This window comes from Stenella coeruleoalba (genome assembly GCF_951394435.1).
Source record: "Stenella coeruleoalba genome assembly, chromosome: 10".
Classification (NCBI taxonomy): Eukaryota; Metazoa; Chordata; class Mammalia; order Artiodactyla; family Delphinidae; genus Stenella; species Stenella coeruleoalba.
Window position 1 is genome coordinate 61,328,605 of NC_137156.1, and position 19,812 is coordinate 61,348,416.

The 19,812-nt window shown below is 42.6% G+C and overlaps 1 protein-coding gene across 2 annotated transcripts in view; it reads right to left on the reverse strand.

Annotated features, from left to right (window-relative positions):
* MYRIP (myosin VIIA and Rab interacting protein) overlaps positions 1 to 19,275 on the reverse strand; it is a 219,655-nt gene extending 200,380 nt beyond the window's left edge. The window contains exon 1 of one of the 2 annotated variants that reach the window (XM_079935218.1): positions 18,792 to 19,275. The gene's annotated coding sequence lies outside the window, so the exon portion shown is untranslated. Of the gene's footprint in view, positions 1 to 18,432; positions 18,476 to 18,791 lie in introns of those variants that run through there. The other variant, XM_079935219.1, reaches the window with a different exon arrangement.
* Positions 19,276 to 19,812: the final 537 nt, after the last annotated feature.

A 19,812-nucleotide genomic window follows, 5' to 3' on the forward strand; every position in this document is an offset into this window, starting at 1 on the left:
GATATGAGAATTGCTACTCCAGCTTTCTTTTGATTTCCATTTGCATGGAATATCTTTTTCCATCCCCTCACTTTCAGTCTGTATGTGTCGCTAGGTCTGAAGTGGGTCTCTTATAGACAGCATATATATGGGTCTTGTTTTTGTATCCATTCAGCCAGTCTATGTCTTTTGGTTGGAGCATTTAATCCACTTACATTTAAGGTAGTCATCAATATGTATGTTCCTATTACCATTTTCTTAATTGTTTGGGGTTTGTTTTTGTAGGTCTTTTCCTTCTCCTGTGTTTCCTGCCTACAAAAGTTCCTTTAGCATTTGTTGTAACACTGGTTTGGTGGAGCTGAATTCTCTTAAATTTTGCTTGTCTGTAAAGATTTTAATTTCTCCCTCAAATCTGAATGAGATCCTTGCTGGGTAGAGTAATCTTGGTATAGGTTTTTCCCTTTCATCACTTTCAATATGTTCTGCCACTCCCTTCTGGCTTGCAGAGTTTCTGCTGAAAGATCAGCTGTTAACTTATGGGGATTCCCTTGTATGTTATTTGTTGCTTTTCCCTTGCTGCTTTTAATATGTTTTCTTTGTATTTAATTTTTGAGTTTGATTAATATGTGTCTTGGAGTGTTTCTCCTTGGATTTATTCTGTATGGAACTCTCTGTGCTTCCTGGACTTCATTGACTATTTCCTTTCCCATTTTAGGGAAGTTTTCAACTATAATCTCTTCAAATATTTTCTCAGCCCTTTCTTTTTCTCTTCTTCTTCTGGGACACCTATAATTCAAATGTTGGTGCATTTAATGTTGTCCCAGAAGTCTCTGAGGCTGTCCTCAGTTCTTTTCATTCTTTTTTCTTTATTCTGCTCTGCAGTAGTTATTTCCACTATTTTATCTTCCAGGTCACTTATCCGTTCTTCTGCCTCAGTTATTCTGCTATTGATTCCTTCTAGAGAATTTTTAATTTCATTTATTGTGTTGTTCATCATTGTTTGCTTGCTCTTTAGTTCTTCTAGGTCCTTGTTAAACGTTTCTTGTATTTTCTCCATTCTATTTCCAAGATTTTGGATCATCTTTATTATCATTACTCTGAATTCTTTTTCAGGTAGACTAACTATTTCCTCTTCGTTTGGTTGGTGGGTTTTTACCTTGCTCCTTCATCTGCTGCATATTTCTCCATCTTCTCATTTTGTTTAACTTACTGTGTTTGGGGTCTCCTTTTCACAGGCTGCAGGTTCGTAGTTCCCGTTTGTTTTGGTGTCTGCCCTCAGTGGGTGAGGTTGGTTCAGTGGCTTGTGTAGGCTTCCTGGTGGAGGGGACTGGTGCCTGTGTTCTGGTGGGTGGGGCTGGATTTTGTCTTCTGGTGGGCAGGGCCGTGTCCAGTGGTGTGTTTTGGGGTGTCTGTGAACTTAGTATGATTTTAGGCAGCCTCTCTGCTAATGGGTGGGGTTGTGTTCCTATCTTTCTGGTTGTTTGGCATGGGGCATCTAGCACTGGAGCTTACTGGCCGTTGGGTGGAGCTGGGTCTTAGCGTTGAGACAGAGATCTCTGGGAGAGCTCTCTCCAATTGATATTATGTGGGGCTGGGAGGTCTCTGGTGGGCTAGTGTCCTGAACTTGGCTCTCCCACTTCAGAGGCTCAGGCCTGAAACCAGGCTGGAGCACCAAGACCCTGTCAGCCACATGGCTCAGAAGAAAATGGAGAAAAAAAGAAAGAAATTAAAATTAAAAAATAATTTAAAAAAACAAAAGAGAGCAACCAAACCAATAACCAAATCTACCAGTGATTACAAGCGCTAAAAACTAAACTAAGTAAACATAAAAATCAGAAACAAATCAGTCACAGATAGCAAATCCCAAGTCTACAGTTGCTCCCAAAGTCCACGGCCTCGATTTGGGGTTGATTCGTTGTCTATTACGGTATTCCACAGATGCAGGATACATCACGTTGACCGTGGGGATTTAATCTGCTGCTCCTGAGGCTGCACGGAGAAATTTCCCTTTCTCTTGTTTGTTCACACAGCTCCCGGCATCCAGCTTTGGTTTTGGCCCCTCTGCATGTAGGTCACCCTCAGGCATCTATTCCCACCCAGACAGGATGGGGTTAAAGCAGCGGCTGATTAGGGGACTCTTGCTCACTCAGGCTTGGGGGAGGGAGGGGTACGGTAGTTATAATTGGAATGCGGGGCGAGCCTGTGGCGCAGAGGCCGCGTGTCGTTGCAACAGCCTGAGGCACACCATGCGTTCTCCCGGGGAACTTGTCCCTGGATCACGGGACCCTGGCAGTGGAGGGCTGCACAGACTCCTGGGGTGTGTGTGGATAATGACCTTTGCTTGCACACAGGATTCTTGATGGCTGAAGCAGCAGTGTTAGTGTTTCATGCCCATCTCTGGGGTCCGAGCTGATAGCCGTGGCTCGCGCCCATCTTTGGAGCTCATTTAGGCGGTGCTTTGCCTTCTGTGGGCAGACAGGGAAGGAATCCCCTCTCCTCGCACACCCCGAAACAATGGTCTCTTGCCTCTTAGGCAGGTCCAAACTTTTTCCCGGACTCGCTCCCAGCTAGCTGCAGCGCACTAGCCCCCTTCAGGCTGTGTTCACGCAGCCAACCCCAGTCCTCTCCCTGGGATTTGACCTCCAAAGCCCAAGCCTCAGCTCCCAGCCCCCACCCACCCTGGTGGGTGAGCAGACAAGCATCTCAGGGTGGTGAGTGCTTGTCGGCACTGATCCTCTGTGTGGGAATCTCTCTGCTTTGCCCTCTGCACCCCTGCTGCTGTGCTCTCCTCCATGGCTCCAAAGCTTACCCCCTCCCACCCCCCATCTCCGCCAGTGAAGTGTCTTCCTAGTGTGTGGAAACTTTTCCTCCTTTCCAGCTCCCTCCCAGAGGTGCATATCCCGTCCCTATTCTTTTGTCTCTGTTTTTTCTTTTGCCCTACCCAGGTACGTGGGGGATTTTCTTGCCTTTTGGGAAGTCTGAGATCTTCTGCCATCGTTCAGTAGGTGTTCTGTACGAGTTGTTCCACATGTACATGTATTTTTGATGTATTTGTGGGGAGGAAGGTGATCTCCACGTCTTACTCCTCTGCCATCTTGAAGGTCCCCTCCAAACAATTTTATACTCTTTTAAAAACAAAACCTGTTTATGTGCTAACTAGATGATTTTCCGTTAAGTCCCTACCTGAGAAACAAGTGCTATGTACTTCAAACTCCTCATGCTACAGATGGATGGCATTTTCTTAAAATTCTTCACTTTTATCGGGTTTATCTGATGTAAGTATTAGGTACTGAATACCGTCCTCCCAAGTCCCAAAACCTTATTTCTGAGACCACTTCAGAATAACGATTCTAAAAGGGGAAAAACACAAGATTCAGCCTTTGTGTCTCGCAATTAAGTGAATTTCTCACGTTTCTAATAGGAAAAACAGAAACACTGTAAGACATCCATTCCCACTGGAAAGATAATTATTTGAGGAGTTTTTCCATGAATCTGGGGGAGAATCATTTGAAGAAAATTAATGCCAGGTAGTCAACTATGTTCTGGGTTGTACCTCAGGAGTCCTCCCTATTCAGAAAGGAGGCGCTGAAACTATTTCTGAAGACAAATAAACAAAAGCCATGCAGTAATGATACAAAGAATGAACACAAGGTGAGAGGGTGTGGGGTGTAGAAGGAACAGTAAGAGACCGCTCTTGGAGATCTGCTTATCTTTTCTACATTCCAGCATTTCTCCCACTTCCAATTTTGCAGAAATGAGAATCTTCCAGACAAAATTCTTGACTTTTGACCAACAGAGTTCTAGATGCTATGCAAAGCAACTCTAACTTTTCCTGTTAAATGATATTCATTTGAGCAATTGGAAAACATTTAAATACATTTATATAACAACATGGGTATGTGGATGTATTTTTTAACTGTTTATTTCATTAAATCTAAACATAAATCAAGTAATTCTGGTGAAAATTTGGCATCCAGATAGAGATGTGCCATGTTTGAAAAATACATATTAGATTTCAAAGATCAGTATGAAAAAAAGAAGGTAAAACAAGGCATTAGTAATTTTTATATTGATTATTGATTGGAACCAAGATACCTAAGATGAGAAAAATGCAGGTGGAACAGGTCTAGGGGGAAGATCAGGGGTTCCACTTGCAAAAAGTTGATTTGCAAATGACTATTGCACATCCAGGAAATGTCAAGGAGGTTATTCAAAGAGTTGGGGAGAGAGGTCCAGCCTAGAGATATATGTCTAGGGATCACTGGCATAGATGGTATTTAAAACCATGACAACAGACGAGGTCTGCAGGGAGGGGATATAAACAAAAAGGCAAAGAAGAGAAAAGACTCAGCCGTGGGGCACTCCAGCATTAAAAGGGCAAGCAAAAAATGAAGAACCAGCTAGACAGAGGAGAGAGTACTTCCAAGGAGTTAAAAGGAAAATCAAGAGTGTATCCTCCAGGCATGGTGAAGAAAGTGTACCAATGAGGAGGGACTGATTAACTGAGTCAAATGATGCTAAAAGTTCATGGAGCATGAGGACTGAGAACAGACCGTTGTATTTAGTAGGTGATGGTCAATCTCGACAGTTTCTTGTAAAGTTGATGAAACTTGGCAGGCAACCTGCAAGGGTGGGTTAACAGAGAATGTGAGAAGCGGATTTGCAGACAGCAAGTCTGGACAATTCTTACTAGTTTTTATATACAGGAGAGTAAAGAAATGGAGCCACTGCTAGCAGTGGAAGTGATATGAGGAGGGAGTGTTTTCCAAGAAAGAAGAAATAGCATGTTTATAAGCCAATGAGAATTACCTGGTAGAGAGAGGGAAACTGGTGATACAGAAGACAGAAGGGGGAATTACTAGAGTCATATCCTTGAGTATTCAAGGAAGATGGGCTCCAGTGCCAGGAAGTAGAGGGAATGGCTTTGGATAGAGCATAGAGATTTCATGTTTAGTCACAGAACAAGAGGCAGAGTATATGGCAACAGATGCAGGGCAGGTAGGCAGATGGTGGCGCGAGTCTGTGGAAGCGCCCCTCTGATGGTTCAGTTTTCTCAGTGAGAGTGGAAGCGGGGACATCGTGTAAGAGTGAGAATGAAGAGGAGGTGTGGGCGTCTGCGGAGATGGGAGCGAATGTGAAACAATCAGTGAAGAGAATGGGAGAGTCCAGGGACCAGAGAAATATCAGGCACTTTAAGGATCCATCTGACATTCCTGGCCACGTAAGACCCATCAATTGTTTGTGAGCTCTTCTCCAGCCACATTCAGCAGCTCAAATGCAGGCAGGAGGAAGCAGAGATGAGGGTTTAGCCAGTGTGTGGTTCTACCGAGTGCTGCCTGAGAGGAGCAAGTGAACTGGGGGTGCCCAAAGGATTGCCATTGGCTGGAAAAGGCAGAAGGAGAGAACCTCAAGTTTCAGGGGTCACAGACAGGAGGTCAGGAACACCAAGGGACCATTGGAATTGGAGTAAGAGAGGGAAAGGACTGGAAGATGGAGGTTGGTTATGAGAAAGCATGATGCACGAAACACATTATGAAGGGCCAGCCATAACTGGGAATGAAAACATCTATCTATGACTATGGAAGTAAGTGGTAGGGTTGGGTGGAAGTCAGAGAATTGCGGCAAAGAAGGTCAAGGAACTCCAGGATGTTAACAAGATCCTCTACCTGGAGCTAAAGTCATCAAGAGCTGAGGGTAAGTGGTCCTGGAGCCCAGGGCACTGACAAACAGGATAAAGAGCATGATGGGATGAGTGCTGGTCCACACAAGGCAGAGTTGGGTGGGGTCATGAGTGAGGAGGGGCAGGAGAGATAAGTGTTTCAAGTGTCTACTTGACCTGGTCAATGGCGAGCAGAAGGCCAGAGTCGGTATGATCGCCCAGTGTGCGGGGCTCCTACTGATGTTCACTGAGTAGGGGCGGACTTACTCCGAGGGATCGGGACACCCAGTGGTCCTCACTGAGGAGGCTGAGGATGTCCAAGGAAGCTCAGTATCGCTCAAGCCCACAAACATCTCTTGCACCTTATGATGGGGGTGGGTAAAAATTCTGGATGGGGAGGGTCTTAGTTCGAGGGCTTGACCCCCTACCTGGCCCCTTGTTTGTTCTTTCACTTTATTCCACATTAATAAGGAACCCAGAAGTAAACTGCCTGACCAGTCTTTTCCAATTGCTAAGTTCCTATTAATAATAATATTATTTTATATAAAACCTCAAATAAGTATGCTTGTTATGGTTAAGGAAATAAGAGTTTATCAAAGTACAGCTAATGAACAAGAAACTATTAAAATTACCACACATATTCGAAAAAGTTAATGGAAACTCAGTGGAGAGTTTAAAAGACAGAATAGACACAGCAGAGAAAAGAATTAGTGAATTGGTAGACAGGGCTGAAATAAGAAGCCGAATGCAGTACTGAGAAAGGAAGTAAAACATGGAAGAGAGGTTAAAAACACAGATGATATAGAAGGAAGGTCCCACATATCTGCTCAGAGTTTCAGGAGTAGAGAATAAGGAAAAGCAATATTCAAAGAAATAATGGCTGAGAATTTTCCAGAACACCGATTAGACATCAATTCTCACATTTAAAAAGTCCAGGGAATCCTGAGGGGGATGATTAAAAAGAAGCCCATTTCTACATACATTGTAGTGAAACTCAGAATAACAAATACACAGAAAAACTCAAATCAGCCAGAATGAAAAGACAGATTACTACAAAAGAACAACAATCAGATTGTTAGATAAATTCTTTAAATGAAACAATGGAAATTGGAAGACAGTGGAATCATACTGTCAACAAATTGCTTACTATGTGGAAAAAAATAAATAGATGGGGTTTTAAAAAGTCTGACTAAAACACCAGACAGTGTTAACATATAAATTGGGTAGAGGGGTGATCAGAGTTAAGTATAAAGTCCTTGAATTGCTCAGGACAGAAATGATTGATTCAGTTTGGATTTTGTTAAGGTAAATATGTGTGCTAAAATAACCATATAATAAACACAAGAAAATAGAAATGGAGCGTAAGGCTCTTGAATAAGTGGAGGAGGGACATGTAATGTGGGGTAGGAGAGAGAATCTAAATTAATACAAAAAGAAATTAGAGTAAGTATATTAAAAGTGGGACAAAGAAAGAGAAGAAAGTAAAATGATAAAATAAATCCAAATATATTAATAGTAGCACTATAAATGAACATAACTTTCACATTAAAACTTACAGGTTGGAAAAAATAAAGCAAATTTATTCTCTTTACAACAGTTTCACAAGTGGAATAAAAATATACAGAATTGTTGATGGTGAAAGGATAAGAAAATAAGACAGGCAAGTACTAAGCAAAAAAAATTGGTATAGCTCTATCCGAAACAGATCTATTTTTTAACTTATTTATTTTTATTTTTTATTGAAGTATAGTTGATTTACAGTGTTTCAGGTGAACAGCAAAGTGATTCAGTTACACACACACACACACACATATATTCTTTTTCAGGTTCTGGTTTATTACACGATATTGAATATAGCTCCCTGGGCTGTACAGTAGATCCTTGTTGTTTATTTGTCTATTTTATATATGGTAGTGTGTATCCATTAATCCCAAATTCCTAATTTATCCCCCCTACAACTATCCCCATTGGTAACCATAAGTTTGCTTTCCATGTCTATGAGTCTATTTCTGTTTTGTAAGTAAGTTCATTTGTTTCATTTTTTAGATTCCACATATAAGTGATATCATGTGATATTTGTCTTTCTCAGACCTAGAAACAAGAGCAGTGCTACAGATTAAGGGGGTCGTTTCATCATGACATATATTTGACTAACCAGGAAAAAATTAAACTAGAATGCATCGAATAACATACAGCTTCAAAATATACAAAGCAAAAACTGAAAGAAGCACAAGATGAAATTGAAAAATTCACCTCTATATATTTCTCCCTCAAAAACTGATTAATTGAACTTCAAAAAAATGAGGAAGGTAGATGGAAGATTTGAATAACACAATTAACTCGTTTAAGCTAATGAACATATATGGATCACTGCAAACCAGTAACTTCAAGGAAGTACAGAACATTTGTGAAAACTATGTACCAGGCCATAAAACAAGTCTCAACATATTTCAAAGAAATGGAATCATGTAGATCACATTCTCTAATCACTATTAAAATAGAAAATATTTAAAATGGAAAAAAATTTAAAATAGAAAAAATATTTTAAAATAGTAAATAGAAAATTAAAGTAGATATTATTAAAAATATTAAACTAAAATAAAGATAGAATTAAAATAGAAAAATAATTGCTAAAAGGTTCTGGAAATTAAAGAATAAAATAAAAGATTACAAATAAGTCATAAGTCAAAGAAGAAATCATCATGAAAATGTTAAAAACTCACATGTGAATAATAACAAAACACTACATATCAAAACATGTGGAATACAAATATGGCTAAAGCAACACTTGGAGGGAAAGTTATTGCACTAAAAGCATACACATGAAAGAAGAAAGGCTGAAATTAAATGAGTAATCATGTAAATTTAAGAGGTGAGAAAAAGAATAAAGCCAAAGAAAGTAGAAGGAAGGAAATAATAAGGATGAAAACAGAGATTAAGTAAAATGAAAAAGAATGACACAACCAAGAAGAGAAAGTGAAAAGTTGTTCTCTGGAAAGTCTAAAAAGAACCTGTAACAACTCTGGTGAGATGGACCAAGAGCTAAGGAGGGAAGCGGTGGCCGCCTCTGCAGGTTTCCTCATCCCACTGGGGCATAGAAGGGACTTGGGTTTTGTACCCCAGGAGAGCTCCTGCCTTCCCAAGAAGTGTTCTTGACAACACGCGGAGCACAGCTCCATGCCTCTCCCCGTGCACCGCCACTTGATCTCTCTTCTTCTGGCAGCTCTTCCATCTTTTGAGGGAAACAATTCCAACCATCTCCCAAATTTGCCAGAAATGGTGTTTGGTTTTTTTTGTTTCTCATTCTCTTTGTTGCTTTTGGATCATTTATGGAAGAGAAGGGGAAATATCAGCATTACTTCGGCATCCACCATCAGCACCAGGCTGCGGGGAGGGGAACTGAGGCAGAAAGCAGGGGTGGTGGCAGTGGGAAGAGCAAGCGTAAGGTACCTGGAAGCCGTGGGAGGAAGGATTCAGATCTGGGAGCACAGAGGATGGTTGGGGGATGGTGGGCATTCAAGCACCCGGGCTGCAAGATCTGCAGTCCTGGGAGAGGCACCTGACATTCAGTGGACCGTGGAGCTGAAAGACCCACTGGCAGATTTCTAATAGATTTTAATCAAGGATTCCATTAAAACAGCATTTAAAAATTTTTCTTCTAATTAGCCATAAAAGAAAGAGACTAATCTCGAATATTCTGGTTACATGTAATTCTAGTAAATCAAAGTCCCTACTGATCAATAAATTGTTTTTCAAAGAAAGCAAAACAACAAAACCACATTTATATAACACAAACACAAAAACAGAACCTGCCAGATTTTCAGAGGCTGGAGCTGCACAAATAAAGTGGAGACAAAGGTTTTCAAGAAGAGGTTAGGAAGAGGTTTGGGGCTGGAAGCACTGCATATACAGACTGGACTATCTTCAGAAAAAAGATAACATAAAGGGGCTTGGGTCATTTTCCTTTTCTCCAGTGATATGCAGGCTTTGAAGCCTAGAAAGTGACCCTGTATACTCTGAGATAGTTACATTTCATACCAAAATGGGAGAACCATATAGGATGACAGTTTTCTGAGCCATGAGTCAGTATGGGATTATTTGGGGACTTTGGCAAATAGCCACACTAGATCCTGGGGCCATGAGCACCTCTGTCCTGTAGGCACCCCCGTTCCTCTCTCTCATGTCTTGTGTTCTTTTCCGAAGTGTCTGCTCGGAGAGATTAAACTGTCAGCCCACAGAATGGATTTGTGCATCCCAGCTGCAGATCACATATCTGTCACATCAGTGGCATTACACTGTAAATCATAGCCAAAAAAGGACTTTCCACAGAATGGTTTTCTCTCCCCAGCTGATAATATATAAATGTACACCAAAAAATTTAACTTACAATTACCTAGGAAAGGTAATGGGGGCAAATAACACATGGTTGAATACAACGCTGAAAGCAGTTTTCATACAGCATTTAGGCAGTTTCATAAAGCTCTTCTTACTCTCTTTACACAAATGTAGAATTGATTCTCAGAGTAAGTCTGAAGTGAATGAGGTTTCTGTCAGTAACGAATCCAGCCCGTCCCCAAACAAGTCCATCTTTGAGCCTTTTCCCCAATAACCTTCTGGTGGTTTCATGCTGTTCTGGTCTTAACCATCACTAGCAATTGATCACATAAGGTCATTCGCAAGAGGGTGTTAATGACATTATTACCTTGGACTTATACCAACCAAGGTCTTCTAAATTGTAAAAGAGAAGATGATAAAAAGGAACAATTGTCTAAGGGTAGAACCCCTGCCCTGGGTCGGGAGGCGCAGAGCTGGGTAGAGGTGCTTTTCTGGTTGTCATGTGCTAACCCCGTCTTGAAGGCTGCCCTGAATAAAGGCACTATAAAATCGCTCACCTTTTACTTAAACTCTTACCAGTTCTCCTAAGCCAAGTAAATATTTACGTGATGTTTATGATTTATACACTTAATCATTCATATGATGCAAGATTCGAAATGAAAAGGTAAAAAAACCCTGAGCTTTCTAAATGAACTTAAGGATATTTATATATACACAAACACACATATGTACTTTTCACTCTAACACCTTTGTTCCTCCTTCCCTAGTATTATTGTTTCCTTAAAGTGAGAGATACTATGATATACACTGCTAGGGATGTTTGAGTATAACCACTTTGGGAGAAATTTGGCACCAAATGGTCAAGTTTTAAGTTTATGTAAAATATGACCCTTCAAAATTCTACTTCTGGGCATACATCCTCAAGAATTTCTTTTGCATGTGCATAAATACATTTCAAAGATGTTTACTGCATACATCTATGTAATAGCCACAGAAGAAATACAGAAAAAATCTATAGTACATCATGGAGGTAACAGATTAATAAAAATGGTATTTTCATATGATAGAGTAATATTTAACAGTTTAAAATATGAACATAATCTATATAAACAATCTGATAGTTCTCTCAAAAACACTGAGTGATAATGCAAGTTTCATTCACAGAAGGTAAAAGAGAAACAACCCTTATGGAAAATTCTTTAGTGAAGTGGGCTATGAATAAACATGAAGGTATATTCTGTCCCACTAGAAAAGACAAGCAAAGTAAAAAATAAGATTCTTTTTTTTCCCTTTGCCTATGAAATTGACAGTGTTGTTGAATAATTATGTTTATCACTAGCAAGGCATGGGGATCTGGCACACTCATACACTACCAAGAGCAATATAAATTTATAGACTTTCCTGGAGGATTATTTGGCAATATGTATCCAAAATTTAAATAAAAGTAAGTAAATTTTGACAAAGTAATTCATCCTAAGAAAATAAAAATGTGTGCAAAGATGAAGTTACAATAAAAAGTATAAAGTCCTTAATGTTTTAAAAGAATGATTTTGTTGAATAGATTATGGTATACAAATGAAATGGATCATTAGGAGGATAAAAATAATGACACAGAAGAATAATCATTGACATTAATGCTGCTTATATGTTGTTGAGTGGAAAAAAAAAGATCTTATTTGTGTTTAAAAGAATTATATTCATCTGGTCCTTATTATTCAAGGATATCTGGTACCAGAGAAGAGTCGCTTAAAGTAAATCCACTTAAAATGGGGACCAAAAATTCACACTAAATAATGGGAAATGAAAGCATTTGATTAGCACTATATTCGAAGAAAAAGAAACAAGAAAATACATTTTATTTTCTATTTTACCAAATTTTGATAACAGTATTTTTCATAGGAAGTGATGTTTAGGATAGATCCTAAAATTCATGTTGAAGCCTAAAGGGTCAAAAATAGCCAAGACAATTTTGAAGAACAAGGCTACGAAGGGAAGATTTATTACAAAGCTTTAATAACTAAATGAAAGTGGTATTAGCTCAGGAATCACAAAAAGATTAATAGAACAGAACAGAGTTAAGAAACAGATCCAAAACTACAACCAAAATTGGTATATGACAGAGATGGCAGCAAAATAAATGCGAAAATAAATATTCATTCAATGATAATGGGGTAATGGTTTTCAATATGGAAAACATTAGATCTCTGCCTCACACAGTACAGAAATATAAACTTCAGATGAGTTTCAAGATCTAAAAGTTTCATCTCATTAAAAATGGCAATGCATAGAAAGGAAAACTTGAAAATCAAAATATATTTTTAAAAGATCTCTAAGGGAAATGCAAAGTAAAAGCAGTGAAATACATTCCACGCTTATCAGATTAATCAAAATTAAAACAACTGATTAATGTCAGACACAGCCAAAGATATTGGGATACGAAGAACTCCAAGACAGTGCTAGTGGGAGCGTTAAGTGGTACAACAGCTTCAGAGGGCCATTTGCAAAACCTAGCAGAGTTGAAGTAACATAGAGATGCTTTTTTTTGGGTTTTTTTTAACACCTTTATTGGAGTGTAATTGCTTTACAATGCTGTGTTAGTTTCTGCTTTATAACAAAGTGAATCAGCTATACATATACATATATCCCCATATCTCCTCCCTCTTGTGTCTCCCTGCCACCCTCCCTATCCCAGCCCTCTAGGTGGTCACACACCACCGAGCTGATCTCTCTGTACTATGCGGCTGCTTCCCACTAGCTATCTATATTACGTTTGGTAGTGTATATATGTCAATGCTACTCTCTCACTTTGTCCCAGCTTACCCTTCCCCCTCCCCATGTCCTCAAATCCATTCTCTACATCTGCGTCTTTATTCCTGTCCTGGCCCTAGGTTCTTCAGAACCTTTTTTTTTTTAGATTCCATATATATGTGTTAGAATACGGTATTTTTTTTCTTTCTGACTTACTTCACTCTGTATGACAGACTCTAGGTCCATCCACCTCACTACAAATAACTCAATTTCATTTCTTTTTATGGCTGAGTAATATTCCCTTGTACATATGTGCCACATCTTCTTTTTCCATTCATCTGTCGATGGACACTTAGGTTGCTACCATGTCCTGGCTATTGTAAATAGAGCTGCAATGAACACTGTGGTACATGACTCTTTTTGAATTATGGTTTTCTCAGGGTATATGCCCAGTAGTGGGATTTCTGGGTCATATGGTATTTCTATTTTTAGTTTTTTAAGGAACCTCCATACTGTTCTCCATAGTGGCTGTATCAATTTACATTCCCACCAACAGTGCAAGAGGGTTCCCTTTTCTCCACACCCTCTCCAGCATTTATTGTTTGTAGATATTTTGATGATGGCCATTCTGACTGGTGTGAGGTGATACCTCATTGTAGTTTTGGCTTGCATTTCTCTAATGATTAGTGATGTTGAGCATTCTTTCATGTGTTTGTTGGCAATCTGTATATCTTCTTTGGAGAAATGTCTATTTAGGTCTTATGCCCATTTTTGGATTGAGTTGTTTGTTTTTTTGATATTGAATAGCCAAAGCAATCTTGAGATAGAAAAACGGAGCTGGAGGAATCAGGCTCCTGGACTTCAGACTATACTACAAAGCTACAGTAATCAAGACAGTATGGTACTGGCACAAAAACAGAAATATAGATCAACGGAACAGGATAGAAAGCCCAGAGATAAACCCACGCACATATGGTCACCTTATCTTTGATAAAGGAGGCAAGAATATACAATGGAGAAAAGACAGCCTCTTCAATAAGTGGTGCTGGGAAAACTGGAAAGCTACATGTAAAAGAATGAAATTAGAACATTCCCTAACACCATACACAAAAATAAACTCAAAATGGATTAAAGACCTAAATGTAAGGCCAGACACTAGAACTCTTAGAGGAAAACATAGGCAGAACAGTCTATGATATATATCACAGCAAGATCCTTTTTGACCCACCTCCTAGAGAATGGAAATAAAAACAAATGGGACCTAATGAAACTTAAAAGCTTTTGCACAGCAAAGGAAATCATAAACAAGACCAAAAGACAACCCTCAGAATGGGAGAAAATATTTGCAAATCAAGCAACTGACAAAGGATTAACCTCCAAAATTTACAAACATGAGATGTTGATGCAAGTCCTACTACCCAGTTACTCAACTTCTGGGGATATATACCTTAGACACACTCTTATACATTTCTACAAGATCCTATCAAGGATATTCCTTGCAATATTTTTGTAATAGCAAAAGGTAAAAACGTCATTTTGACCTTCAGTGGGGAATTAACTCTGGAATATTAAACAAACAAAGACTACAGTAAAATGAATCAACTAGATCTACAATTATCAACATATGTCAAAAACCAGTGTTGCGTGAAAAAAGCAAATCACAAAAATCAGTGGCAAGCCTCCATTTACATAACAATTTTTATAATGTATCTGTTTACTGTTTAGTCTTTTACATGTCATTTTATTAAAAGGTGTATACCATTAGCCCTCTATGCATTTCCCCCTTCCACCCTCCAATCTTCCAGGTAAACATAAAGTTCTTCTGAGAGCGTCTTCCTTTTTTTATTGAAGTATAGTTGATTTACAATGTTGTATTCATTTCAGATGTACAACAGAGTGATTCTGTTATACATACATATATATATTCTTTTTCAGATTCTTTTCCATTATAGGTTATTACAAGATATTGAATATAGTTCCCTGTGCTATACAGTAGTAGATCCTTGTTGTTTATCTATTTTATATATAGTAGTGTGTATCTGTTGATCCCAAATTCCTAATTTATCTCCCCCTGTGCCCACTTTCTCCTTTGGTAACCATAAGCTTGTGTTCTATGTCTGTGACTCTATTTCCATTTCCATAAAATTTTAAACACAAAATGAGACTACACATTCTGATGGGCATACACTCAGCCCCAATGTTATAGGCTGCATGGACTCAACCCCAAATTCTCATCCTTCACTGTCTGGATTTCCCTCTTGCTCAGCAGAGAATTTTCTATTTATGGCAATCACAGATTTCGATTCAAGTAGCTACTACATGTACTGTGCTATACTAGGTCTCAGGGAGGACAAAAGAATTACGCAAGACTCCTTGCACCCTGCAGAGGGTACAACTCAGCTAGGGAAGCCATCTGAGAGACTGGCTCTCAGTCCTCACTCTGGCTCACATAGTGTGTAAACTTAGAGTGCTTAATTGTCAAGGCCCAGTTCCTTCATCTATAAGATGGGAAAGTCACCCTCCTCCTGTTTAGAACATTAAATGAATATATATATATGTGTATATATATATATATATATATATATATATATATATATAGTGTCCAGCATATGCAAACACTCAACACTCTCAGCAATCAAAGGCATGGCAGCCATAACACAAATACAAACTTCTAAACAGTGTCTCAGACACACTGACAGTTAAAAGGTGATGGACGGGAGAAGGGCACTGGATGGGTCTGCTTAGCCCTCTCCACAGCTGGATATAACACTCCCTCCCCTGGTGGTTTCCCCTGTGACTTGGCCCCCTCTCTGTGGAACACAGGGCATTTCTTCTAGCAACAGTTTGGCTACACCCAGGTCTATTTATTCTTCCAAGTTCACCATGAACAGTGCTCTGTGAAGAGAGCTACCTGCCTCAGGAAAGAGAATTCCTTCTCTCACACCTTTGGAAGGATTCTGGGGTAAAATGAGACCAAAAGGATCATAACAGACCTAAGCTAGCTTTTCGGTTAACCTCTTTAGAATCCCAAGGACATACCACAGCTCCATATTATTAAAGAGAAGGCAATGGTGTCTCAGCTCCATTCACCTCCAACGTATACCCGCCTCTAACCCGCAAGCCACCCTCCTCAAAAGCTGGGATAGGGTTCTATCCATGGACTTAGTAGCAGGCACCAGAGGGGAGGCCTGCCTCCCAGACACTGGAAAAACCACAGTGTTTGGAAATCACTTTTGGAGATACTGAGCTGTTGAATTTTATTCCTGGGACTCCTTCCCGAGGATTTGGGAAAGGATAGTGGGTATTTCAGTTATCCAGCCAACGTGGCGCCACCATGTGGCAACAGCACAAACAGCTCATAATTCGCTCAGCCTTAAAATTCTGTGATTCTCTACCAATTTTTAACTTTGAGGAATTCAAAATACTTCTATTTTTATATGTCAAATGAAGAATTCACTCATGTCTTTTCTTCATTCATATTTTATTATCACACTATTTCAGATTTGCATTATTCAAGTACACTCTATGAATAGACCAGCCTCCAATGTCAGCAATGTTATATCTGGGGTTGGGCTTGTTACATCACGCAAGAACTGATGATCAGATTTTCGGGGGACAACCAGATCTGGACAACTCCGGCCAGATCTTAAGACCAAATTCTTCCTTCTAGCTTTCTGGACTGGCTTCGGTATAACTACCTTTGGTTTGCATATATAAAAAAGTGAAAAACATCAAGCAGTTTCATTTTAGCTTTGAAACTAAAATGATAAATAATAATAGTAACAAAAAATAAAACACACCTGACAAAACTAAACAGGATGTTGGTTACCCTCAGGGGAGGGGGGGGTGTGATAGTGCCTGTAGGGGGTAATTGGGAGGCTGGGAATATTCTAGGTCGTAATCTGGCCACTTGTTACTTGTATGTTCAGTTTGTGAAAATCCATTGAGGGCACACTTCAGATCTGTGCAATTTTCTGGGATGATGTTATAACTCAAAGGTCTGACCAGTCAGTCAACCCTTCTTAACTTGCCTTTGAGACAAACACAATAATAACCAGGAAGGCAAAAAGAGGGGCATGCCTAGTTCTTCTCTACAAGGTATTTCAGTCGGTGTATCAATTGCTCTAAGGGCCATGGCCACAGATGAGCTCTCCTTCTGTCTCTCTAGACAGGGAGGAAGGAGACAGGACACAGTCGATACCACCGTTAGCTTAATTGCTGAAGGTGGTTAACAGTTTACTTTCTCAGATCCTGGAGCAGACAGTTCCCCCTCCTCCTCCACACACAAAACCTAGACCACAGAGAGAACCTGCCACAAAGAGATACACACCATCTCCACAGAGACAAGCCCCACACACACAGACACACTGCCCCACCACCAGACACAACCCCCAACTCCACAGAGACAGCCCCCAGCCCCATAAAGACAGCTAGCTTTCAGCCCACAAAGACAAACCACAGATGTGATGGCTGGGGTGGGGGTGCTTAGGAGAGATGGGGCTGCCCATGGGCAGGCAAGGAACATCAACAGGAAGATGGAAAATAATATTTTCAAAGTCTTACCAAACTAAATTTGTTTGGAAAGAGGGATTTTTAGACCTGAAAATACAGTCCCAAAGTTGCTGTGAAAATATATTTAAATCACCCCCATTTCCACCCACAGCTCAGGTCCCATCCTCTTGGACCATTGTCCTCTACTTTCACATCTATCACGTACCCTGAACCCCAACTGCCTTCGGAAGACTAAAAGCAGGGATTATTCCATTTTATAGATTTAAAAAGTTGAGGCTCAAAGATGTTTGTCAGACATCACAAAACTATCTAAGTGGTCATCTCATCCCTGAGTTGGGGCGAGGGAGGCTGAGTTGGAGGGTCAGGGTGATAATGCCAAAAGAGGAGGGGCGACCCTCTCCCCAGCCCAAAACTCTGAGAACCACCCACAGCCCCACAAGAGCTGCCTCAAAGGATCTGGAGTAAATGAGACGTCTGGCGACATTCACACACATTCTGGGACTGGATTCCACCTTCCCCTGGGAAAGTGGGAAACCTCCCGGTCAAGGGGTCGGGAGTGGAGCGGGCAGAAATAAAGCCAGACTTAAGGCATTTTCTAAGATCAGATAGGAGCCAAGCCCAGAGCTTACTGCTTCTCTTAGGAAGTCTCTGGGCCCAAAGTGGTGTGTGCAGTCTGAGTCTCTCGGATACTTACTTATCCTTGGGGACAGGGCTTATTTGGGAGAAGGAAACGGAACTGGACTGATCCAAGAGCAGGCGCCTAGCAAACTCCCCTACCCTGCGGAGACATAAGTAAATTAAGTGACGGGGAATGGAAGGGATGCTGCAAATGTTGCAGGTCCCCGGGTTCCCAATGAGGAACCGCTCCGCTCCGCGCTCCCCGAAGATACCCCGCGGCTACATCCAAACCTCTGAAGGGTACCTTAGAATCGGCTCCCGACCTCACCAAAAAGCAGCGGAGTTGGAGCGGAGGGAGTAGGAAGGGGGAGACCAGGATGAAGCTGAAGTGAGCACCTCACACCCCGCAACAGCCGCTCCTCCCCAGGCAGTCCTAGAACCCGGCCAGAAGCTGCCGACTCCGATTCTTAGTCCTGCGCACCGGCCGTGACCTTGAACGAGTCCCTGATTAGTCCCATTTTACAGAAATTAAGAGTGGGAAAGAATCAAGTCCGTCGCGCTGGGTTGCTCCGGGCGCTTACCTGATGGTTTAAGGCGCCCCGCCGGCGCTCCAGGAGCGTAGTGGGTGCGCGGTGAAGCGCAGCCCAAGATCTACGCGGCCAGTGGAATCGCAAACCGCGAAGGAAACGCAGAGCTGAGCTCGGACCCCGGCAGCGGGAGAAAGGGGCGGTTCCGATTCTGCGACAACCCCCTAGCAAGTTCGATGCCCCCCCAAGACCCTCCGCAGAGGCGGACTGGCAGTGCCCCGGGGCCCTGGCTCAGGACGCGCACGGGGTGTACGGGGACACGAGAGACACCTCCATACACCCACCCTCGAAGTTGCGGCAACGTACGGGGGAGAGTGGCGCAAAGCTGCCGGAGGGGAGGGGACGGTACTCACACGGGCTGGCCGGGCTGGAGCAGGTCCGTGACCGGGGTCATCGATGGCGGCAGGGGTCATCGATGGCGGCCGCTCTCAGGCCACCGCGCCTCGGGAAGCCTGGGGCACCCGCCGCAAAGCGCCGCGTGGATTAGGAAGCAGCGCGCAGCAAGGCAGGGGCACGGGGCGGTAGGCGCGCCAGATCTGAGCTGCAGCGCTGCGGGGGCTCGGCCGCCAGAAGCGTAGCCGCAGCGGGAGCCCAGAGCGGGCGCGGGAGGCGGGAGCGCGACAGCGGCAGCGGCTGCGAGGGAGGCGCCCGCGCCGCAGGCAGCCAGGGCCAGCGTGGACGCAGCCCCTGCAGACACCTGCCGGCCAGGGCGACGACCAATCAGAGGCGCCCGGAGCGGGGGCGAGTGCCGGGCACCCGGTGGGAGGGGGGCGCGCGCTCGCGCCCGTGCTGGGGCCGGGGGCGCCTGCCCGGCGGGCTTCTCAGGCCCTCCCCTCCGCGCGCAGGCGGCCCGCGCGGGAGGGGCGGGGCGCGGCGCGGCAGGGGGCGGGGCTGGGGCTGAGCGCGCCGGGGACGGAGACCCGCGCCCGGCGCTCGGCTCTACCTTGAGGCGCAGTGCGGTGACGAGGCCCCGGCTCCAGGGTAGCCAGATGAGCCCTCAAGTCATTACCAGCTTTGAAGTAAGGGTTTTTCTTCCCTGCCCCTGCGCCCCGGGCGCCCGGACCCTCCCTGACAGCCGAATGCCTGGTAACCCGAATCCGGGGCCGGCCTGGCTTCCGGAGTGTGGGCGCCTTACCTCCCCAGCCTCACCGAAGCCGGCGTGTCTCCAAAGACAGCTCTTCCTCACTTCATAGTGCGTGGCTATTTAAAGTCACCGTGGTGACCCATCCCCTGGTCTGGGTTCCTTTCGTCCTCTCCTGAATTTACTGTGCTAACGACACTCCTTCGTTCAACACACATTGACTGGTTTCGCTCTTGGCTCAGAGAGCTGGATCTCCCAGGCTACTGTTCTCCCAAGTGTCCCAAAGCCCCCGT